Source organism: Dermacentor albipictus, chromosome 2 (genome assembly GCF_038994185.2).
Source record: "Dermacentor albipictus isolate Rhodes 1998 colony chromosome 2, USDA_Dalb.pri_finalv2, whole genome shotgun sequence".
Classification (NCBI taxonomy): domain Eukaryota; kingdom Metazoa; phylum Arthropoda; class Arachnida; order Ixodida; family Ixodidae; genus Dermacentor; species Dermacentor albipictus.
This window is the reverse complement of record NC_091822.1, coordinates 50,626,871-50,653,103: the sequence shown is the minus strand read 5'-3', so window position 1 is coordinate 50,653,103 and position 26,233 is coordinate 50,626,871. Positions and strand designations below refer to the sequence as shown.

General features: G+C 45.9%; 1 protein-coding gene across 1 annotated transcript in view; it reads left to right on the top strand.

Moving 5' to 3' along the window:
- Positions 1 to 5,465: 5,465 nt before the first annotated feature.
- LOC135904275 (monocarboxylate transporter 13-like) overlaps positions 5,466 to 26,233 on the top strand; it is a 114,265-nt gene continuing 93,497 nt past the window's right edge. Inside the window, exon 1 of the mRNA XM_065434898.1 lies at positions 5,466 to 5,548. The gene's annotated coding sequence lies outside the window, so the exon portion shown is untranslated. The remainder of the gene's footprint in view (positions 5,549 to 26,233) is intronic.

The window sequence follows — 26,233 nt, the reverse complement described above, 5'->3', positions numbered from 1 at the left end:
CTGATGGGTGATGTGTATAGACAAATGACAAAGTGGGTGGTTAATTGAGGCTGATGTAATAAACTACCTGTGTAACTGCTCTAGCGTTGTGACAATGTCTAAGGAACGGACCTGAAGATAACCATTGCCCTGGCAAAATTACAAATGCCACGATGGCCAAATTCAGCACAAATGTGTGGAACGCTATGGAAATCTCGGTGCAAAGTTAGACGAGCTGGATCGAACAGAGCTTTTCTAAATAAAAATGTTTTAATCAAGTATTAGAACGTTTGATATGGTCGCTATCAGCTATGCTTCCTATTGTCTCGACATAGCTGTATGTTGCAACATGTTTATATAGGGAGGAAATTGGGTGGATGGCCATGGTAAGCGCCATGTCGGACAAAATTTTCGCATTCCTGGTAAAGTTAGAAACCTTCCAAATAATTACTGAAGCTTCATTTCAGAAACCGTATTTCCAAGCGTCACAAGACGTTCGTAGTTGGTTTCGGCGGGGTCCTGTGTGAGCTGCAGAGTGTGATCGAGAGCTTTATCAATCTGCTTCTTGAACAAAACAGAATTTATCGCGCTGCTCTTGGTGATCTGGGAACTTAACGAAGATAAAATGTAGCAAAAACAGATGAGGATGTTATGCCGTCAGCTGTGGTTAATGTTCTGGCGAAGCAAGATGTGTGTTGAGCAATTATTAGCTTTCCAAAATTCCTATCAATAGGAGCTCGAAAGCGCTAGGTACAAGCAAGGTTTCAAACGGGACCGAACAACTTTTTAAGGTGTAAATACAGGAACCTAAATCGTATATTTGGAGAGGTCGAAACAAACCATTTCGCGGGAAATTTGTTTGTAATTCTGCAAGGTCGTGAACATACGCTTACGTTTCCTTTATGGGTTTCCTTATGAATTTTGTAAATCATTTATGTTGTCTATTTTGACGTGCATAACCTCGACAGTACGATTACCTTAAATAGCGATACACTTCTACAGTAGATTAATACACTAACAGCATTATTTGTTGAAATAGTAAAATTGATGATGATGATGATGTGTGGTGTTTTTTGGCGCAAGGGCCAGGTTTGGCCAAAGAGCGCCATGACAAGCGGTAATGTTGACGATGTATTATTGATGGCGTGTACAATGAATTCCTCATGGTAGATGTCACATGGCTGTAAAAGGGCCTAAAACCTGTAGCTGTAAGTGGCGTAGTATATATAGTTGCTAAAATAACGACGGTGACCAGGCAGTGATGTGGGCTATGGCAATGGGCTTTCTTTAAAACATTCTGCAATAAAACATAACGCTGACGACAGAGTTTCAAACAAGCCCTTGGATGCAGGGCTGTTGGTCATGTGCTAAAAATTGCCTGGCCAAATAATTTTCAGGGTGTCGGTTTCGGCTAAAAAATCTAAGACCATTTGCAGTTTAAAAAATGGTTCGTCACTAAGAAAAAATGCAGGATGGAGAGGTATATATTCCCGATACGCAGAAGGGAAATACTTTTTCCTCTCTGTTTCTATTGCAGGGCACTGGATAAGAACATGGAGAACAGTCAGGCTATCGCCGCACCTACTACAGATAGGAGCATCCCCGCCAGTCAAGAGGTAGGAGTGAGTACTCTAAGTGTGTCCTATTCGTAATCGGCATAAAAGTACTTCCTTGTACCGTGCTGTTTTGTCACTTATCCAATTCCGCAATTTTGGTTTTATAATGTGCAACTTGTTCAATGTTTGTGTATCCCACTCTTCTTGCCAATGATTCCTCAATTTACGGCGCAGAAAGGGCTTTAGGTCCATGGCAAGAATGGGGATATTTCCATCTGTGATGCTAAAACTCACTGACGTAGCTTTTTCGTCAGCCGCTACGTTGCCTTTTATGCCTTTATGGCCAGGTACCCAGCATAGTATAATCGCTTGGTTGCACATATATGCGGAGCATAACAAGCTATACAGCTCATTAAAAACCGGGTTCCTATGCTTTCGTAAGCTAATTAGGGCTCTCACTACACCTAATGAGTCTGCGAAGACAATAGCCTTAGCGATATTTGTGAGCCGCATGTGTTGAATAGCCTTAAGAATGGCGTATGCTTCCGGTGAAAAGATACTGGAGTGTGGGTTTAGAGGTCCAGATGTTGAAAGCGAGGGTCCCAGAGCTGCATAAGCAACACCAGCTGGAGACTTCGAAGCATCTGTGTAAAATTCATCACATGAGTACTTCTCCTTGAGTTCCGGAAAATGCGAATATATGCGTGCCTCCGGGGCTCGTTGTAGGAATTGTTTATTTTTATGAGCTTCGTACTGCTGCTACTGAGCATGGTCAGGGACTTCTGTAAGACGCTAATAGCCTTTTGTCACTGCATCACTTAGAGATATTACATAATTTCAGGAAATATATATTCAAATAATTTTTGGTCCGAAATGATTCACCATGTGTGGTTAATAATTGCATGCTTGGATGGTCATTGTAAAAAAGTCGCAGTTCCGCCCGAAAGGCGATGCTTCGATTGCGATAGAAAATTAGGAGACAGCAATGAGATGTAAGCATAATTCTCTTATCGGCCGTACAAACTTGTAAACATTCGCTTGCTAACTAAATTAACAAGCATAACGTCAGCGCGCCCAGCAAGCATGAACACATTATACTCGATGACCGCAGACACTCGCTGTCGAAATGCTGGTGCGAGCAAGCGCGGTAGCAGTGGAGTGCGAAGTGACCTTTCTGCAGTCTATGAGGGGGCTTTAGAGCACATCGAGCACAAAGATATGCGCTGCCTGCCAATCCCATTCCAGATACGGTGCGTGCGACCTTGTGCGGCCGTGCAAAGTACGCACTTCTTGGCAGAGTCGAAGCCGCCTCCCCCTCCCTATCGCGCGCGAGATTGAGCCGCGAACGTGAGTTCCCCTTGCGCTCTGTCGCGCAGTACGCGGCTGCTGCCAGCAGTGACCAATGACCGATGATTGGAAGTGATGTATACAGCCAGCCCGCTGCGGCAGCGAGGAAACCACAGGCGCAACGCGCTGGCTGCCCGCTGATGAGTGACGGGCCCCTCACCAGGCCCCATAGGTAATGTTTGTTATATACTGGAAGTTGTTAGGTGGCCTCTAGGGAGCGTTCTGTCGCAAACTTTCTTCAAATTGACCCATTAATAGCGGAGATAGAAATATTTCAGTGGCCCGAACCCATGATATCAGGAGGCGAGTTCCACTGCAAAGCGAGACCCTCTCTCCACACGCCCCATCTAGCCTCCACAAGCAAAATTCCTTCCCTGAGCTTCCTGCCCCGCCTTCGTTTCTTTTTCTCCTCGATTTTTCGCGGCGCGGCGCCCTTCCCCTGATGGCGTCACGCGCGACCCGTTGCGATTGTCTAGTTTCGCGCAGCGCACAATTTTGTGCGCTGTGCACGAGGAGACCTGACGAGTGGTATAACTCAGTGCTACACGAATACTGACGCACATACAAGCGGATCACAGAGCATGGTCTCTCGCTGGAACATGGCAGGAAATGACATAGTTCCGGTGTCTACGCGCGCCACGGGCACGACGTAGCAACAACCAGGTGAAACGGAAGTACATCTCTCTTGCTGCGGTGCCAAGTAAAACAAAAACATGGAGACATTCGGTTTGTGTGTGTTATTATCTCTCTAAGCTTTAATTCGTCTATTCAAGGAACATATTACACAAATAACAGATGTGGCCTTGAATAACTCACGAAGTTACGTGTCACCACGAGCGATGTGACAGTGCAAACACGTGTACGTAGGCGGACTAGCACGTGGGCGTCAACTTCCGGCTAGGAGTGCGACGCGGCGAGGACAAGGCAGAACGGCGTTCAGTTTGAAACTTTAGGACCTTCCGAGGCACGTAGTGATCTACTACTTTGCAGACACGATTGTTATCGCGCAATATATGATCTGCGCTTGTGATCTCAAATTGCCAGTCCTGGGGAGGGGCCCCTTTAAGGCAGGTTCACACCGAAGGCCAAGGGGGACACGCAGAAAGAGGCGAAAACGTCCTTTCTCACGGGTATAGCAGGCGCAAAACGAGGCGGCCGGCCCGATCGCTCCCACACAGATTTGTTCCGCCCCGCCTGAGCTTTCCGCTTTCCCGTAGCCAATCAGGGCTCGAGGAGAAAAACCCATCCAATGTTGTCGTCCGCTGAGATAGCTAGATTTTGCGCTGCACATTTAATGAGTGCAATCAAAAGTTACCCTATGCTGTATGACAAGGGACACGGGAGATACAAGGAAACTAAATACAAAAATCAGATATGGGATAGCGCGAGATCTGGGCGTGAATGGTTAGCCCACAGGGCACTTCGTCTGTGTACTATTGCTATGACTATAAATAAAATTCAGAAAACTTGCATCCCCAATTGCAGGATCTGTTTTAGAAGAACGCCGTACTGAAGTACTCCAGAATAAGTGTGAGCACCCAGAGTTATCTAACCAGCACCTATATCAAAGTACATGAGCGTTGTTGCGTTTCTTCTCCCTATAAATTTAGACGCCGTGGGCGGGATCCAACCCTCAACCTAGAACTCAGCAGCGTACGCCATAGCCACTGAGCTTGAGTGGCAGGTCATTATTGCATTCAAACTTTCAATGGGATAGTATAAAACGCTGATCACGTTATACGTCTGTGTACAGCTTCTCATCATGTGTGGTTTTATCACATAGACGCACTAATATATGAGCGTCATCGCTAATGATTTATCATTGCTGCCAGTTTTGTTATACGCAGGTAAAGACAAAATGACAGAGCAACTGCATACGGTCGCTTCCCGTCCGTGAGCCCAACATAATGGATGTTGGCACAATCAATTTTAAATATCACGCACATATATTTGCAGCTCTCAGTGCTGGTAGGCCAAGCAATGATCTCTTCTAACAGCACTTGCGTCATAGCACACTCTGGGACGCGGCAATGTACGCCATGCTGCGTTCGGGGAATGTGGAAGGCCATCCACGATATACGCTGTCAGAGTGTTCCCGGGCGCGGACGCGTCACACGACCGCCGACCTAGGGCGTAAAGGCGAGCGCTGATAGCAAAATCGGATATCGGAACTGCAGCGAAGAGCATGAACGGTCTCATGCTGTGCAGTGAACTCCAGACCGTATAGAGAGTCTGCAACTGACGTAGACGTTAGTATAGCGCGATTGTTTATGTCGTAGTTATTTCTCTCATAGGTGTCTCTCTTCGCACGCCCAGGAATGCACTCACGTCACAAGTGTCAGCTGCGTAGCGTTTCTTTTCGTTTGGTTTTATGTTTTGTTTGAGGAATGGTAGTGCCGTGCTGTGCCTGAGCGCAGCCTCAACTGCCGCCGGTTGCGGAAGCGTTCAAGAAGAATGACACCGCTTTTTGGTCGATGTCTTTTCTTTCTTTTTGTATTCATTCTGAAATGTGACGTTTGAAGCCGCCCGTTAGCGGCGCGACGGCATCGTCACTGCTGTCTCTTCAGTCTACCTGGGAATACGTAGAACATCGGCTCTGCATCTGACGCTAAGCAACACCGTGGGCGGAGGTTCCCTGCGGCACAGGTGGCTCTGAGCCCTAGGAGGTATGTAACGATTTATGTTAAGTTCACACAACATATCTCCTCTTAAATAAAAAGAGGTTCAACATTATCAAGCAAGGATGTTCTATTTTCTGTCCTTTTCCCCTTCGTAATTAGCTAGCATAATGATCGCCTTCATTCTGGGCGCATGCCACGTAGCTGGTTATAACTGAGGTAATTTTGATTGCCGTCGCTTGAGGATACAGATTATTTTTTGGATTGCGCCTCATTACATTATTTTCCTTAGTTATTTCCTCAGTTCTCGAATATTATAATTAAAAGAAAATTATCAGTGAGAAACTTGCAGAGCCACATGGTAAACTCTCGATGCAACTTTATATTACTCAATACGTACGTCGTACATAAAGATATTTTTCGGAGCATGAAAGAAGCCCGCGAATGCGGGCAAAGCGCCTCGAGATCCCGGTAGCGCGGCAATTTGGCGTGTATTTTTTTAGAATAATAATATGGACACCGCGCTAAGATGCCGCGCTGAATCCGTTCTCGACAATGGTATAGAGGTGCTTTCACATTCCCCATGTGCCTCGCGTTCAATGTGGTCGCCACGTTCATCGCCCCTCATGTTGCCGTAGCTAGGTAGCCACTGAAAAACCACGTTGTGGCTTCTGTCCACCGCGTGATGGTAGTGTAATCATGTTTCTATCACTCATTGTTCATGTGCGTTCCGGCGCAGAGCTGATAATGGGGATGGCAGGGCTGATAGCCCACTGTATCTTTTGATATCCTGTAGCCTTTGAGTACAGTGGTTTGTCGACTGTTGATGCGCATAAAGCAGTGAGCTACGGAAGGCGGCAAGTTCGGACCCTGTCGGTGTTGAGACATTACCGATTTTGAACTTCGTGTAGTTTGACGTTGTTGAAATAACCACCGCACCAGTAGAGCTGGTGAGAGTTGAAGAGCTATCTGTATAAATGTGGACTCGATAGAAGTAGGAATCATGCAGTGCATGGAAGCGGCTTGAATTAGGGCACAACTTAACAAACCAGACTTCATTCCAACTCCTAGAATAGACAGCTGCACTTGTGGTTGCCGGAAACACCACAAAGGACATGGCAATCTTGCTGCACTTGTGCAATCGGATGTAAGAGAAAATTGGTATGCGGCTACAATGCTCCAAAAAGTTGTTTCTAGTAAACTTATGAAATAGACGCAATGAGCTGATACTACCATCTGAAAATGTGTCGAGCATGAGTTCTAAACTTGTCTGTCACGACATACGTAGTGATGGAATATTACCTGGCGATGGCAATTGTTGTGACTGTTGAAGCGCATCACTGTAGTCAAATACAGGTTCCAAGCGTTTGGGCTTGCATTCTCTCAAGCCTTCTGAGATTTGTATTTTGCGTGCCTGACAGCATCGAAATGCTGTAATGCAAGAAACCCATGAAGCACGCTCTGCAGAGTTCAAACATAGAACCCGTCGATGGTGTTCATGTTCTTTAGCGATGGCTTTGAAACGTTGAGTCCAGAAGAGTATCTTAAGGTACGTCAGATGAGGCTCCAGGCGAGGTCGCGGTCGACACTGATCCATAAAGATCAATGTGTTCTCTTGTATAAGATAGGCTGGCCATTATTAAACACCGGGTATCCTGTCATCCATTTTTGTGGGAAGACCACTAATGCGCATCTTGCTTTTGAGATGCCGAGGCTTTGTCTCTGAAGATAAGCACACGTCAGGGTATCAACCTTTTGTAGTCTTGCCCAAACATGTAGGTGAGTTACTGTTGAAGCCCAGATGCAAATGTCGTCTGCGTACATCAAGAATGGCGGACAGTGGCAGGGATTTCGCCAGCCCGATAAGGGCTAGGCTGAACAAAACTGGATTGCACCTTGTGGAACTCCACAGCTGGTGTAGTGGTCGGTAATCTGGCCATCCTAGATGAATACAAAGAAGCTCCTTCGGGTCAGGTAGCTCCAGATCTACAGAAAGATGTGGCTTCTTATTTCAGCAGGCGCAAAGATTCGTCTTTTAGCTTTGTAATGATCTACAATTTCTCTGTACGTGATAATGTTATCTTTTGTCCTTCGAACTGGTTGGTCTAGAGTTGCCCGGTGGTAGAGTGCTCGGGCGAGTTTGTGAGCGGCTTCATTACCTGGCACTTCTTCATGCACCGGAATCCAAATAAAAGTTACGTCCCTCCTAGGAGGGTTTTGATTAGAATTTGGAGTGCCTCTTCCGAGATTTTCCTTCCCTTGAAATTTCGGATAGCTAATTTTCTATCGCATAATATGACTCCCGCTTTTGTGCCCTCACAAGCGAGCTTTACTGCAACCTCCTCGGAGGTCCAGGCATCCCTCATGCACGTGGAGCACGCTATCTTAATGCACCCGTCACCATCAACCACCGTTGATACCGCGGCACTGTCTCTGTCGCAAGCGGCGTCGACGCACGCTACTTTATGCGCCGGTTGGTTTAATGTTTATTTACTAGAGCAACGGGAATCTTTAGGAGAGTTGCACTCAAAGGCAGAGGCCTCAAAGAGAACAGCCTCCTCAGTCTCGTGCAAGCCTTTATTACCAGCCGAATAGCGTATGCCACACCGTATCTTGTGTTTAAACAAGAAAAAGAGAAAATATATGCGATCATTAGAAAGGGCGTTAAGAGAGCCCTAGGGCTCCTAGACCCGACCTCGACAGACCTCCTTCTCAAAAGGGGGGTTCAGAACACGCTAGTTAAGCTCACTAAGTCGGTACGAGTGTCTCAGTTGGAAAGATTAGGCCAGTCCAAAACAGGGAGGAAAATCATGGAATGGGTAGGAATGCTATGCGACGGGGGTGCCTCCACTGGCAAGAAGGACATACCATTGGACGTGCCTAAACGATTCCGAATTCGCCCCTACCTAAAAATATGCATCCTATCTACAACAAAAAGAGGATAGCTCACAGGGCTAAGTCTCTAGTAAGTAAACATAAAAATTTACTGCATGAAACGTGGAGATGATGTAGTAGGATCTCTCGTGCTTCATGGTGAAGGTTGGGTAGAGTAGTGTACGCTATATTGTCGGGTCCGGGCGAAGAGGAACACCTGCAAACGGCGAGAGCAGCCTCCAGGTCTTCCATGGCAAAATGTTCGTCCATTGCCGAATCTTGGATGAAGGTATCTTTAGTAACACTCTTTCACATGCAACTTTCTCACATGTCTGCTCCAACGTCCACTTCTCGACAGCCTTGGTGGAGCGCCAGTGCCCAAAACGGGTGGCGTTACTGAGGAGAAGAGCAAAGGACCTGACGAATGTCGCATAAGCGAGAGTGGTTTGTGGAGGATCCAACGATTTACAGAATGATCTTCATTCGCTGCCTAATTTGCACATGCGACAACGTATTTTCCTCTGGACGCGCCTGGCCTCCCTAAGATCTCGTATCGACCGCGAGCGTCTATATCTCTTCTCTGCGCGCTGACGTAATCCACGAAGCATGAGAAGGAGCGCGTTGAAGCATGCTTCACGTCCACAGTCACAAGGTCTATAATGCGTGCAAGGCCGCCATTGCATTTGGCGCTCATAGAGGCTTCAAATGCAGACCAATCAACTGTTCGAGAGAGCATAGGTGAGGAAGCATTGACCCGAGCTTCGACGGCAACGTAAGTAAGACTATGGTCATTTTCACGCTCTTCCAAATTAGTAAACCAGCAGATGTTCGAGGTAGGAAGTAGTGACACCAAAGTCAGATACAGACACCTATTGTACGACGACCCTCTCAGGCATGTCAGGTTGTCATCGTTCAAAACACAGATGTCGTAGTCAGAAGCGAATGATACAAGAGTCCTGCCTCTTAGATTGGTTCTTGTAGTTTTCCAAAGAGGGTGATGAGCAATAAAACATTCTGCCATTATTGAAGGGCACGAGCTCGTGCTCAAAACATTTTGAAGCCTTTTGCAGCCTAAACAACTTCATGGGGATTGTTGCTTGCGATGGGTGTGACCTTGCGACTCTTCTTCTTTACGCTAAGGCACACATAATGGTTGTCGTCGTGGAGGGCAAAGCCTGAGCCACTTCGGTGAGCGCCTTGAAAACATAAACGTAGACCTTGCTACTTTTTTCACAGGTGGCGGAAACAAAAGTTTCGCATCCACTTAATCTCAGAATATCTGGCACGTTTGGTTCAAGGACGACAAGCAACGGGAACGGATTTAATGAACAAATGGTCTAAAATTGGAAGTACCTGACTTGAGGCCTCCGGAATATCACTGACAAATAGGGGTATTCTTGTATTTTTCTTGAAAGGGTCGCTTCTGCAGAAGTGGGCAAGCCACGTTTTTAATGCAGGCTTTCAAGCACAGGAGCGAGAGTATCCAACACTTGCAAAACGCATCCAGCAATCGGAGTTTGTCCATTTCCAAAAAGTGTGCGTATCGCAGTCATTACTGAGTTCAGTAAAATAGCAATCGTTACATCTTATTCAGGCAGCTTGTTGATAGCAACAGGTAGGCTTGTTGAAGGCGACGTAGGCTAATCAACTTCAGCAGGTGGTCGTGCATTTGGTAGTGCGATTCCGCCAACGTCATAAGCGCCTTTCTACGCTTCGTCATTATTCATAACGTTGGGTTTGGTCTCGCTCAAAGGCTGCTGTTTTAGACTGCAAGGTGATGGCGCCACTGGTCTAGGTTTGCGCTACGGAAAAGGGGGCCGTTATATTCCAACAGGAGTACGTATGAGTGCACATAATGTGATTCCAACGACGACTTCATACCTTCACTGGCAGGCACACGCCTGTAAAGATTATCCTTGCCACCTTGGGGTAGTTTTTAGAGCCCAATATCTATGCATACTCTATGGCTTGTTTTCGACCGTGCCGCTCATCAATCTGTAATTTTGTTGGTCTCGTTACGTAGGTATACTACCAAAAGTCCCATAAACGCATGTTTGCCGCTGTGTTCCTAGGTGTCAAGGGGACACATGATAACGCATTCTACGAAGCAATTCTCAATGCTCTTGGTATTATCGGCGATTGTTTTTGGATATTTCTAGTTGCTTCCTTAGGAAATCTTTATTCGTGTGTACGTAAGATGGTCTTACCACGTGACGCTGCACCTCGCAGGCTTTTCTCAAGCCTTCTTTCCCCCTCAAGCCCTTATGCACGCAAAGTAATTCAAAGGCCCTTACTTGGACAACGTAGTGCCAATGCAACCCAGACCTGGACATATCGTCAGACAAGTGGACTTTGTTGGCGTTTACACCCTAGACAGCTTTATCAACAACCTGATCATTTCCTGTAAGAAGAACGCACAGATTTGTTGGTATTACCATTGGGTGAAAATCGCCACTGGAGCGCTCGTGTAATCTACATAAAAGATTGTGCGCCTGACAGGAATCTTCAGCGGTGTTCAAGTCTCTAGAACGAAACACATGACGGAGATCAGTCCCAAGCATTGTCGAAAATCCGCAGGGATCTCTTTCTGGGTTTCTTGAGATGCAACTCCCCCTTGTGGGTGTTTACTTGCGGGACAGATATTTGTTTGCTACAGGCTTTTTATTGCCTGGATCATAGATTTCGTTTTGGTTTTCCAAAAGGGGCATCAACAGCAGCAACTATTGTTGTCGCTGGGGACCATTTTATACAAACGCACATTGCCAACAAACGCACATTGCCATGGATGTTTAAAGAGTGCGCATTGGGCATTTTTCTGCAGTCCATTCCCATCATTTCGCTTCACTGCCATGAAAAAGCTAGGAAAATATGGCAAACCAAGGGACACAATTTTTCATGGTCATAAGCATAGTACCGCACCGCATAAAAGCGCGACATGTGTAATGCGAAAATGGAGCTTTGGTCTCCAGCTCTTAGTTGCCTTATAGTCACATGGAATTCCCTTTACCTTATTAATTATACATTTAAATGAAACATAACACATAACTTTCCCTGTGCCTTCTGTGGCTTCATTATCTGTTTCTTCTGATGCCTGTCCTTTCAGATAACTAGAAGTTGTAATTCAGCGCTGCGATTCCTGCTTATCGCACCAGCCTTTCACCATGCCCACTACTAGACCATTGGTTCCCCTTTCACATCCTGTTCACCCCAGAGTGCACCTCACCATACGACTGATAATTCACATTCACAAACAAATTCAGATTTTGCTTTCCATTGTTAAACCACTATCACTGTACTTTTGCATGAACGGTAGACAGACTTTTTTCACTTCATTAGAAATGACTGAACCACCTGAAGTGCTCAACCAGGGCCGTTTCTTTAAAAAAAAAACATTAGTTTGTGCTAGTCAGTAACTGGGGGTAACAGATTACTCACGGAAACAAAATCTCGGAAATCTGATGCATCGACATGTCGAAGTCTCCGTGGCACCGAAGAGCCCGCCAGCCACAGAAATAACGGTGGTCGCACTGCCGTACGTTCACAGAGTAACACATGGTCTAGAGATTACGTAAGCATGCAAACATGCCAAAACTGATAAAGTAGTCATACCAAAAGCCGTCGGCCTAACGTATCATGGCTTGAAGATGTCTTACTCAAAATTACACTGTGTTGCCCAAGGCAATGTCCTCAGGCAATTTGTCTCTGCGTCAATGATAAGTTGCGTCAGCATGACAATAGTGTGAGGCAGGGCTTCGAGGAGCACTTGGCCGAGCCTTGCAAAGAATATGACTATGAAACTAAGTTTGAGTGATAAGCTCTAGTTCTGAAAAAATATTGGGAACACGTGCCACTCAATGACACACTAAGGCACAACATGCGTTAGCTTGTCGTCAATTTTTTTATTACCAAAGAAGATGGCGTCTTTTAATGTTTCACGCGGAAGTTTTACCACTTCGCCAAAGGTATTATATTTTGTGTTTGATTCTTCTGCTTTGCATATTTAACTATTACTCTTACATCTTCATTTTGCTCCTTTATGTGTTATTCACTTGACTGATCTGAAAAAATAATGAAGTTGGTCCATTGGTTCTTGGTCCAGTCATTTTATGTGTTCATCGCTTTTGGCTCATCCTGTTGATCAAACACCACCACCAGTTTCAAGCATGCCACCCGACGGCACCGACAACTATTGAACTTGTGACGTCTTGAGCGGCACTTTATCCTGTCAGCCAAAAGAACCTCGAAGGTGGTTCATACCCTGCACCTTAATGGCAGCATTCAGCTCTTTACTATTAGTGCTGTTGCACAGACCACATGAAGATCTGGTGTTCGATATTAGAGAGATTGAGATCGAAGAACGGCACCATGTTACATTTGAGAGGAGTTCAAGTAACTTCGAATATGAGGCCTACGCTGTGATTTATGTTGGCATATTGATCAAGCGGCTAATAAAAGATAATAAAGCTGTTGATCTGCAACGTGTTCGGCAGCATAGTGATTATTTGCCTGCCCGGTAAGTAAGACCGACGGTGAACCCGCACTCGCCTCCCACAGGACACACTTGACGCACTTATTAGTTACACTGAATACTGACAGCCATTCATTTTGTTTTCTGATGGTCTGGGTTCAGACCCAGCATGGGAACTGACAATCACCTTTGATTGTTTTGGAGGCTTGTATGTGAAAACTCACGAAGTGGACTGCCAGACTATATCCTAACTTGCTCAGTGGTCCACAAAAAATGGTCGTGTAGCGCAAACAAGCAAGGACGAAAGGGGACAAGGGGAGCGTCCTTCAGTGCTTTTTTTCTTTGAGTAAAACGACCAGAATATTTGTGGTCTACTGAGCAATAGAAGCAACTTGCCCAACAGTATGTACTTCTGGATTACATTCTAATTGCCGATATGCGGAAAACATTTGACAATGTCAAGGAGGATCACACTCTCTCCAACAAAGCAAGAGTAAATCCTAGGAGGATGCACTTCTGGATTAAATCCTAATTGCCGATATGCGGAAAAGATTTCACAATGTCAAAGAGGATCACACTCTCTCCAACAAACCAAGAATAAATTCTAACCGACGAACACTCAGCAGAATCGCAAGGTTTATGGAACCAAGACCCATTCTACTTCCCAGCAACAGCAATACCTCCCCTCCACTTGTGTTTTGCTATATCACTCGAGGTACACCCTGGGGCTCAATCTTGGCCCCCTGATTTAAATGTGGTCGTGTTCCCTGTGTCCCTAGAACTTGAACCAACCACTGGCATCTGCTATACTATATTTGCAGACGACTTAACCATTTAGGCTGAACCACGAGACTACTGCGGAAATACACAAGACTTCGCAATGGAACTTTAAGCTGCCCATAACACCTGAAAACGCTCTTCCTAAAAATAATACTGCACTTTAGCACCGGAAAGAACGTACCTTCTATGTATCAATGGCAGACGAAGCGTCATGCTGCCACAGCACGCAATAACCTTAGTACTCGGACACTATGAAGTCAAAGGCACACGTGGACACGTTAACGGTCTCGGGATACCGATCCCTAGCTGCAATGCAGATCACTTTAGACCACCGAGACCAAAATATCATTACTAAGGTCACTATAAAGATCCCTATAAAATGTATATCCAACAATTTCGCTGGTACACGCTAGTCAACATGCATCAGATCTATTGCAATTAGTAACATCACCTAAGGAGACACATTCATAACGCTGTCGAAACATCCGAGAAAACACTGGAAATACTTTTCTGAAACATCCTTTGGGCTGTCATGGGCGTTCTAAGATTCACAAGCACATTTAAACCTCGTTGTAACGAAACGGGATATAAGATGTTCCCTTATAAGATTCCCGTAAGGACCTATGTATTGATTACGTCAATTTAACGAAGTGACATTGTCCTGACATTGAATATGACGAACTTTGTTCGTCTCGGAAAGCAAAACTACCCACCATTGTGCACCGATCATATCGCTTTCCACCGGGTTGCGCAGTCGTTCGGCGTGGAAATGCGAAATTCCCGCGTCGAATACGCCATGGTGCAACACTGGTCTTTCTGAACGCTGTGCGTAGTCACACGCACACTCGCTGCGCGCAAGCAGTATTTGATCCTTATGTTATCGCAACTCTGTCTTTCTGCGGCACGTTGTGGCAAATCTAGGCCGGTAGACGCACCCTCCGAGATCTCAATCTCTGAAGCAAGACCTAGCTGCGCCGCGCCACATATCCACGACAATGCTTGCATGCGACATGCGGAAAAACCAGTGCCTCCACATCCCTTTCTCTAAATGCGGCGGGCCGTGGTGGCTGACGCAGCTGGGTGTGACCGTCGAGGTCACTTGAAACCAGCACGAGTCAGCGAAGCCAAGTCAGCTCACTCGCATAGCACAGATACATGTAACTCTTAGAGTAGATCCGCGGCAGCCGTGTTGCCTTAACACAGGCGCGGATCAGGGCCCGTATTAACAAACGCGTTCTTATGCTAAAAGCGTTGGTGCCCGCCAGTAGTGCTGTGGGACATAGTATTTGTGAAGGCGATCAGCCAATAATAAGCAGCACTTACAAACGAAACGCTTTATGAATGTTTTCACTTTATGGACCAAACGCGCCCACGCATACAGCCAACAGTGTTCGTAGCGCTGTGCCGAGCTCTGTCGGCCGTGCACTGCGCACCCTTCGACGGGTTCAAGAAGTCATGAAGGTCGCCCGAGAATACCGCCCAAGCTGAGTAGTCGCCGCACCGTGTTCTGTGCCACGTTCTGCTCGAACACGACGGACTTGGTTCGCATCGCGGCCTATTAGCTGATGGTGTCGACTGCGTCGCAGGTTCGACAATCTCACGCCATTTAAATTATGGGGTTTTACGTGCCAAAACCACTTTCTGATTATGAGGCACGCCGTAGTGGAGGACTCCGGAAATTTCGACCACCTGGGTTTCTTTAACGTGCACCTAAATCTAAGTACACGGGTGTTTTCGCATTTCGCCCCCACAGAAATGCGTCCGCCGTGGCCGGGATTCGATCCCGCGACCTCGTGCTCAGCAGCCAACACCATAGCCACTGAGCAACCACGGCGGGTAATCTCACGACAATATGAGCGTGTCAAATGGAGAGTAGAAGTAAAATGCCGTCATAATGGAACATAAGGACGCGATCGTAAAGGCTAAAAAGTCGCGTGTTGCACACGCCGGAGATTCTTCCTCGTGTTTCCTTAAAAATTCATTGTATACGCGCTTGCGTAGCCGTTGGGAAGGCCGCGGAGGCGCAGCTTCTTCGCATGTTTAATGTTGTGTGCACCACTGGGTATATACTTCAGCAAAGGGCAATAATAGATATAACGAAGTAATTTCGGTTTCTCCTTCAAATTACGTGCAATCAGGTTCGAGTGCATAAGCGAATTGCAGGACCTAACGTCCTTGTCATCCATTTAAGATATGCTCAAACAAGCGCAGGCATAATTCCTTATTGACTGCATCTCAAGACAGAGGACCAGAAGACCCTGCTCTGGAGCAGCCGATGCGTTCGTGTAGAACCCCTAAGACACTGCAAGTGAAGACACCGTCCTTGCGTTTCCTTACCGTGTCATCTGCGTCATTGGAAAATGTGGCCACAACGGCCAGGCAGCGACTCATCGGTACAATCAGTACATTCACAAAGTAGCCACGCCCTTCTCGATCACTACCGCCTGGACCTGGTCTGGTACAAACCCTAGACCAGTGAATACAGAAGCTACATTTTCACACTGAACCACACGATCTCTGCACAGGCGCAACTTATTTGCCATCTGGACTACCTTACAAGAAAAAAAAAAACAGCACAAGCCATCACTTATACTTACTCATTTTACGGAATAATGGACCTTGAAGACCCCAGCATAAAAAATGTCATGGCTCTACGCATCCGCCAGATTCTCGTGTAGGAATGGAATAGTGGCATGAAAGCTGGGGTTCCTGGCAGGCATACCATGTGGCAGCTCACGGAGAATGTAACAAAGTGGTTAATAGTACTGCCGCCTCCCATTCTGGAGTTCAACTTGATCATGCTCAACGTTTCCTATGCGTGTCTTCTGATCTCGTTTACCGCCAGTACGTGGATTTGCCGCCGAATTCTCACTTCGAAATGGCATGGTGACATCGCTACCTGAATTATATTCACTCGGAGAGACTCAAGGAAGTCGTTCCTCCCCACATCTTTTGGGACTTCCCTCTCAGCTGATCGCAGAAAACCTTTCTCAACAAAGTACTTACATATACAACCACATTTCCTGCATAATTCATGAATGGCAGAACATTGGGGAACGAAGGAAGGGCATTGACACCTATGCCACCATGATACTGTGACAGAGGCAAGATATAGGCGAAGGATATATTTACAAAATATTTACAAAGAACGCTTAGGGCAAGAAAAGATGTCTGAGCCTGCCCACGTGCAAGCGACCTCATCGTCGTCTTCATCGCTTTGCCAAACCTCGGCTTCATCCATGTATCGATCGCTCCTAACGTCACCCTCTGGTGGCGGTAGCGCTGTCCTGGTGCTTGCTACGAAGAGGAGGCCGGGAAACGTGAACAACATCAGTCAGTAGCGAGGAGGTCGAAGAAGCGGGGCTCAGGGATATAATCTCGTAATTTAGATCACCGAGTTGACGCATCACATTGCTCACACAATGGAAACGATTGTGTGAGCAAGGACGACATCGCGGGCTAACAGTACGTAGTAACAGACGTAGTCGCCCTTATGAAAATGGTTATGCCCTTTATGTTTACTGTATGTTTCCCGCAGTTCACATGAGGAAAGGTCCTTTATGTTTCCTCCATGTTGAAATTTGGCCACTGCTTTTATGTTTCCTTCGTGTGTCCTCCCTTTATGTATCCCTTATGTTACCGTACTTTATGTTTCCTCCATGTTGAAATTTCGCCACTGCTTTTACGTTTCTTTCATGTGTCCTCCCTTTATGTATCCCTTATGTTACCGTACTTTATGTTTCCTCCATGTTGAAATTTGGCCACTGCTTTTACTTTCCTTCATGTGTCCTCCCTTTATGTATCTCTAATGTTACCGCACTTTATGTTTCCTCCATGTTGAAATTTGGCCACTGCTTTTACGTTTCCTTCGTGTGTCCTCCCTTTATGTATCCCTTATGTTACCGTACTTTGTTTCCTCCATGTTGAAATTTGGCCACTGCTTTTATGTTTCCTTCGTGTGTCCTCCCTTTATGTATCCCTTATGTTACCGTACTTTATGTTTCCTCCATGTTGAAATTCGGCCACTGCTTTTACGTTTACTTCATGTGTCCTCCCTTTATGTATCCCTTATGTTACCGTACTTTATGTTTCCTCCATGTTGAAATTTGGCCACTGCTTTTATGTTTCCTTCGTGTGTCCTACCTTTATGCATCCTTTATGTGGCCGCAGTGATGAAAACCTGTATTTTACGTAGACATGCATAGATGAAGAGTTCCGTGTGCACATTTTATTTTTATAAACATTTCCTGAGTTAAAAAGTTTTGCATTGGTTTCCATTGTAAGGTTACTGTTCCCTACATGATGCACCGCACGGATTGGAACTCTGCTATGGCACAGAAATTCATGCGAATTTGTTCTAAAATTATAAAGTAATTAGACTTCATAGATTATTTCAGTATAACACTTGGAGTGCCATGTGTACGTTCCTCACTGCAGTGCTGCTGTTCTAGTAATGTCTTTGTTACTAATATAAAATGTAATGTTTGGATAGAAAGATCAGGTTGGATCAGTGGTCGCACTTTTAAAAGAAAGTTTTGACTATACTTTGCAAAGGTTTGTCTGAAACTACGAACAGTTTATTGGACTATCTGGATGTTACTGCAATTTGCCACGTCTGCTCACAGCAGACCTCTGGAATGTGATGCTTGGGACCTGAAAAACAAAACAAAAGCCAATCTTTTTCACTCATTCAAAAATATTCATATAAGCAAGAACAGCCTGTCCTGTATGCACACAGCTAAGAAACGTGGAGCAGTCAAAAACAGCTCATAAAAACATCAGGGCAACACTGAAGCTTTTAACTAATTGTTGTTTGAAACAGACTGAGCTGCCAGTACACTGAGGTAATAAACTTCTCACAAATTCTTTTAAACATTTCTGCAGCAGCTGCTAAGTAGTACATGACATTTAGGAGGAGGCAACTGGCCAACAAATCTTTGTGTGCCTGCTTGTACAGGTGTCTCGTAGTTATATCTCAAGTGGTTACACTGTTATATGGTAAAATTCAGGCGGGAATAAAACCAGCAGCAAACATCAGACTACCTGGGAAATTATCACCAAAACTCCAATATCTAGTAAATCAAACGAACAATCGATTACGAAGGGTCTAAAACCTAGGCGGCGATTTTGTAGCGATCCCTTTTCCGATGCTACTCCTTTTGCTCATTGATCTGACCGACATTCGGCTATCGTTATTAACTAGAACAGCCAGCCATGGAAGGTGGGTTATAATAGTAGCAAACATCGAGGGGAAAGCATCGCAAGAAAATCGCATGCCTTATTAGGCAGTGCTACAAGCCACTGTCTTTAACAATCGCAGGCACTGACATCCTGTTCTTCGGATGAAAATATTAATGAAAACGAGCGTCTCATTGACATGCCTCGATTAAAAAGAGATTTCGCTGTTGTTATGTCGGTCTATATTTGCCCTACAATATAAAAGACAAATACGCGAGCACGTCGAACACAAACAATGCAGACAAGTTCTCGCGAAGCTGGACTTCAGACTGAACACGATCAATAATCTTCACACAAGCTAATATCTGTTCAAGTGTCAAACATCGCAGTCGCGTGTCAACTCGCGATGCCCGTGACACATCGACATGTATTACACACGTAACTTGCGGAAATTCATATCTACGGAAGGATTTCTTGTCGGGAAACTACCGAGAAAACAGTAACTTTCAGCGTTTACGTAAATATTTGCCCATTAAGTCCCAACGATCAGCGGTGGTAGCACATCACTCCATAAAGCAAGTAAGCGGTAAGAAATAATACATTTCACGGAAACTCCCCACGTGAAACGCTTTGCTAAATGTGCAGAGCAACATGGTCAACATACGCTCAGAACATGCTCTGTTGTCGTTCCACAAAGCTTACTACATGAACCAGAAGCTGCGAGAATGTGCGAAAGCGTCAGACCTGCTTACCTTTCAATGTGGTCGGCAAACGGCTCCTTCGTCTCGCAGGCACCACACGACGACGCTCTTTCCGGCGCGAACACTGTCGAATTGCTGATGAACACCCGCGCACGAAAGCACAACTTTCAACAAATTCTTCCACGCACCATAATTCGAAGCCACAGTACCAGGTATTCCACGAGCGAACGCGGACAGGCGAGAACAAAGGCAGCTCGGACGGGCGCTGTAGTACACATAAGACACTGGCGTATCACAGGAAACATAAGGCGAACTAATGGCGTTACACGAGTCCAGAGGTTTCTTGATGGTTAATGCACACGGTACGGATCACAGTTTGTTTAGGCACTTCGAAAATATGATTAAATTACCGTGTAACTGCAACGAGCACTCTCACTACTCACAGCAACACAACGTGGCCCAGCTCACCGTCAACCGTTACACTGCGGCAGCGCCGCACTGCGGTTAACAAGTGAATTTAGCCTCCGAGATCTGCATTTCCTTTTAGGGCGTACATGTTGAAAAAGCACGGCCTTCGAGATTTTAAAAAAATCGTAGCTGGAAGGAAGGCTGGTATTTAAACACAAATTATTGAGTTTAAAGTTTCTTGGTGCGCTGCCTTGTTTTTTAAAGTATATACAGAGATTTTAGACGAGCTATGCACGAACTTTTGCCGGCGGACACAAGCCAATCAGCGCGCACCATGTGCAGCTCCGTCTGCTTGCCATGGCGCACGTTGTGCGGGCAGCCGCGATAGCTGTTACACCCACCGATCAGAAATTCGGAATCGCCACACATATACACGCTTCTCATGGCGCCCAGTGACGTGTTTTGAGAATGTCAGGCCTTATCTTGAATAGGTAGAACCATATTTCCCGTAGCGTAAGGAATAAAGGCAACAAAATGTGGCGGTGGCTGGCTTGCAGCGGCAGCGGAACTTCGGCCAAAGTGAAGCAGGCTTACTGCTTGCCTGCTCGCGTAATCAAATACGGCCATACCCTGCACACAACTTTCATGCTCAGCCAACTCACAATTATAAATTATTCAGTTGTACGCCCAAGCAAGCACTTACGGGATCCGCGCTGCCCTTCTTCTACGCGTGCTAATATCGACACAGCAGTTACTCGTACTTGTGGTCAGCGCGAAAGCGACGAGAACAGCTACTTAAATGGTTGTGTAATCACATACGCTCACTAGCAAAGCAGCAGATTGGCCGCGGAGGCGTCCGCCTCTATTGCGGTTCATGTAGCGCAAGCCACCGAACACTGCGCGTCATGCCACTGCGTCTCCAGCCGCCGCGCAATTGTTATTTGTCGTGAGGGATTATTCGCTGCATGAGGCTTTCATGTACGTATGTAGTGTTGATGGCGCGTGGTGATCAATACGGCCAAGATAGATAGGGAGGGGGAGGCAGGTGCGCCCGCATTTTTTTTTTACTTTGATACGCCAGTAGTTAAAGTTAATACATCGTTCAGGTAGACGATCTATCTGTAGCATGTGTAAAAAATAATCACTATATATAAGCGCACTCTTCTGACCTGGATGTGCACTCGAGGGAGTACACAGCCAAGTAACATAGATGGCCCACACAGGTAACATAGTGCTCATATATATATATATATATATATATATATATATATATATATATATATATATATATATAAATTAAGTAGATTATTTGCTAAACGGGAGGCGAAGCGGAGCATCTGACAGACGCCTGCTATGAGAACCGTCTTAAACACTCAACTATATTTCATAGCCTAGCTGGCGCACAACTTTCATGAAATTCTTGCATATTAGGTTAAATACTGCAGATTTCTACATATGGCTTGCTACTGGAGAATAGCAGGTTGAAAAAGTAAGAAATACTTTATATATTAAGAGAATACATGGCATAAATCATTATATACACCATCCTATTTCATGGCATGCTCGATTTCCCCCACAATATAGCCACAATTTGTGCCGGTCGGCATGTCTAGTGCGAGGGGTGCAAGCAGTGCCTTTTCCTTGAATCTGCCAGTGACTAACATACAGTACAGATAGCTCTAACTGTACTATTCGCAAAAGATGCTTACTGCGCACATTCTGTTACCTACATGTGCACTCAAGTGCACATGTAGGTAACATATGAAGAGTGCATGCACCATATATAGATTATTGCTCTATGTTACCTACGTGTGCACTGAAGTGCACACCTAGGTAACATCCCGCCGTAAACACAAAGGGCACATACTACAATAATTATAATAAGGGTTGTTTTCTTGGGGTAAAGGAAAGGATAAGTCAAGATTTAGTACTTACATTGACTCTGCAGAGTGTATCAACGGCTGTCACAAAGTACAGATATATCTGCCTGTATTATATGTACAGACAGTTGTTATGTGCACTCTATGTCACCTACATGTGCACTCAAGTGTACACTCAGGTAACACATAGTACACACCCAGTTAACATCCTGTCGTAAACATAAAGGACACATCCTAGAGGCATAACAAAGGTCACTTCCTCGAGGTATACGTTAGGATGAGTAAATATGTGGTACACACAAAGTTGGCGTCCCGGAGGTCACACAAAGGACAAGGAATCATAAAGGTCACATAGGGCACAAGAAGGAAACATAAAGGAAACATAAAGGCAATGACCATTTTCAGAGGGGTCGCCATCGGGAATATCATGCGAAGGCGTCAAGGTGACGTATGCAGCATATTGAGGCGGCAAGGGAACGTAATGTCGGGAGCATAAGCGTGGTGGTATGTCGGCTGGAACATTGTGAAGATGGGGCAGCTGAAGCAGAAGAGCACCGGTCGCACAGTTAATTAAAGCATAATTTCAAGACGAAAAATCTAAGCCGAGGATCAGGCCATGGGGGCACTTCTCAATGACGGCAAATTCGACCGAAGTGGGGTGACCAGCAATGCAGACGCGGCCGGTGCAGCCCCCAAGAACGGCAGCAGTCCCTCAACGACGCAGAGAATGCGGGAGGCGGATGTGTGAGCACTTTATGAAGGCGACAAGGAAGATCTGCACTCATCACAGAGATGTACGCCCCAGTGTCAATGAGCGCAGAAATGGTGACGCCATCAAGATCAACGTCTAACGAGCTTCATCTCGTAGGTAGCGTGAGAAGAGGAATTGTGGTGGGAGTCGTCAGTGCAGCGACACTTCCGGACGCTGCACTGCATAGTTTTCTTGATAGGCTCGTGCAGGGTTCAGGGTTCCGTGAGTCTGTGGTGAGCGACACGCAGGCGACGGGTCGGAGGCCAGCATGACTGGTGACTACGCGGTGACGGTGAGCGACTATTTAGAACGACAGAAAGCTGAGATAGTTGGTAAGGACTCATTCTGCAAAAAAGTGAGGCGTTCAAACAGGACACAAAAGAAGAGAAGTGGATGACATGAACGCCGTGATAAGTAGGGGAACATGCAAAAGGCCTCAGACTACTTGTAATGAAGCTTAGAACGACAGAAAACTGAGCTAGTTGGTATGAATTCATTATGCGAAAAGTTGAGGCGTGCAGACAGGACACAAGAGAACAGATGTGGACAACACGAACGCCGGCGTTCGTGTTGCCCACTTTTCTTCTCTTGTGTCCTGTCTGCACGCCTCACCTTTTTGCGACTATTTAACTTCGTGGGAGCATCGCCGTTGGGGAGCGAGACTGAGTTGAAGCCGGCAAGCAGTTGCTGTCCGAACGGCGGTAAGGGCTAGACGTCGTTCGAGGCGGCGAGGACCAGCGGGCTGCCTAGTAACGAGTGGCGGAGTCGATAGCGTGACAAGTAAAGCATATCGGTCAATCGGCAGGAGTTTTCTATGCAGCATGGTCGCGAGATCGAGTACCGAATCGCTGCTCTCGATAGTATGAGGGCGGACGCCATGAAGTTTGTGTTGGGCTGGTCACTGTGCACACAGAGTGAATGCCCATGTTGGCGAGCTTCTGCCAGACAATGCCTTGGATGAATGGAGTCGAAATCGAACTCGAGTCACCGGCGTGAACTGGGGCAGGAACGGGGTGCCTTTTGCCACTCCGTATGCAAAGAAAACTTAGGTCCTATTTTACACTGCCCCACTTTCAATGTAGATCGACACAATAGTATTTTTCTACGTCCTGGCATTGATGCTTTCCAATAGGCCCTTTTCAAGCTCCCCGATCACCAAGTCACGTTAGCCCACATCGGCATTGCTAGCAGCCTGACGCGCACGGTTTAGTGGGTACTTTCTCTCCTTCGTAATTCCCCCTTCGCCAACCAGAAACCTTCGTTCCTCCCTCAGAATTCGTCCATTCGTTCATTCTCATGTTTTTTTTTTCTGCTCAGAAAATACACGAGGGATTGGCACATTTCATTGCCATGGAGATGTTTGGGTTTTACGTTTGCAGTTTTCAATTGGCAGTAAGTTGTGCGCAGTTAGCACATTCAGTTTTTTTACTCTTTAAAGGGGATATGAAAATTGCACGTGATCGTTTTGGGATCACCATTGGAGGTGCTCAAGGCATAATGACGAACCAGCGGAGTTTAAATTACGCACATATACAAATAGCTTATTGAGACTGAACACGAACAGCAGTGCGTGAGGTTATCAAATTTTTTATTGTCCATATTTCTTTAACGTAAAACATACGAGCATATAAGAAATACCGGAAGCCATTGGTTTCGAAATTATAATATTTGCACAACGTTAGCTTTCCAATCGAGAGTTTTGACCACACATACTAATGTACATGGAGGATGTGTGTGACAAGACTAGTTATCTGAGATGCCCCAAAGGTAACCATTACGACAAGATACTACACCACCTGCTACCCAGCACTTCACAATAGTGGAGTATCAGTTCATTTTGGCACTCCCAACTCAGTGAAAAACAGAGACGCAGAACAGAAACATACTGTGTTTATGTGCCGCTCTTTTGTCCATTGTCGGGTGACGCTTAATGCCTGCAGGCTGACCTTCCAAGAAGGCGAACGTGCAGTCGTAGAATACAATTGCGAAGTGCGATGAGATTCGCAAATCGGCAGGCGTAAAATACAATCTGCTAGCGTAAGACAGGTGTAAGTTGTTTTTCCTGGGTTAGGACTCTGCAGCTGCGGACATAAAAACACGTTGGTGATTATTAACGTTTCAGCGAGATCGACTGCGAGCGGGAAGCACTAGAAAAAAATACGCATGTAGAACAATGTGCGATCGACGCTGGAGAAACATGCCTTGGTTAGAACAATCAACTGTAGCCTCCTTTCATCAACGAGACGTGCCCAGTGGCTAAATAAATAGTTGCTCCTTCCTCTCTGCAATAGCGCTGATATGTGATCAGCGTGCATGGCGTTGACCACATATCTATCGCACACGTTTTTTAGGGCACAATAAAAAAATTGGTTCTGTTCTTTTATAAACTCATAGGTTAAGCCTGTCCTTAGTGCTTTACACTTTTCCTGGATCATACACATCCATATAATTTCGTGACTTTTGGTGATGTCGAGTGCTTGCGTTTCAAGCATGATTAAGAAACCACGCTTTTCCACATGTCTTGATCACAGCCTTTACCACATACCTATTTCTTGGCATCTAATATCGCTGTTCACTGCCCAGAGTAGGTTTCGTTTGCATTCCAGCGTTCCTTTATAGACAAATAAAATATTTACCATTCTGAAGGTGGTTCGTTCTGAGATTTTATTATCATTAATTTTCTCCTTACGAGACTGGGTGCATCACACTAGGAAGGGTCTCAGTGCTATGAAAAAGTAACAAATGCTAAAACACAACAAAAGATTCGTCATATACATGATAAAAAGACAGCGCCCAGGGTACAACTAGCACGATGGAACACTCCGTCGCCGTCCTACTATGGTCGTCGCCGCCGTCGTCACCTTGCTTCTATCGTCACACAACAATTAAAGTCATGCACACAATTATTTGCTTTACGCAAACACACTGGTTCATCTGCTACCTCCTTGAGAACCTTAAAGCAATGCTGGATAGCCATCGACGTGCTAAATGCTTCGCATAACGTCGATTCTCTCAGTGGGTAGGAAGTACCTAATTTTCATCCGTGGGGCAAGCGGTCAAAAACGGTCAATTCTTCAGAACGAGCAGTTTCGTGCATTTGCTAGATATAAAGCACGAAAAGCGTGATAAAGAGAAATATTGAGCAAAGGGATTTTTGTGCGCCCCGTCGGAAATTTGGGTGATCCGTTTCAGCGTCTAAGAGCCCGTTCAGGAAGCGTTCTGAAGTTTTAATGTAGTTTAGAAATGATTTATTGGTAGCCTAGATACCAGCAAAAGAAAGCGAGAGATGTCGTAAAGCGAGCAGTAAGAATTACGTGTCCGTCTCATAGATGAACTGCAGTGTGCTCTTCAACGGCGTGCTTGAAAATCATGGCACGACCCTGACCGGAGGAAACGCTTCATGTAAGCACGTGAGAGTTCCGCGGCTGAAAGTTCGCCCAGTCTCACGTGCCTCAGTGGTGCGTGAAAAAGCGGCAAGGCTGCTTCCGGAAGAAACGCCGCGTCAACTTCAAGGTCTGATGAACGCACGAGAGGGTCTACGGGCTGTGTGTTAGCGGTATTACACCGCAACCCGGCGTGGCTTTGCATAGGGCCAGAACGCTATACATCGTTGGCACGGAACTCAATGGTACAAGTTGGACTGCACCGTCAAAAGAATCATCAGGTGTACATTGGCACAATTAGCGCCCTCGA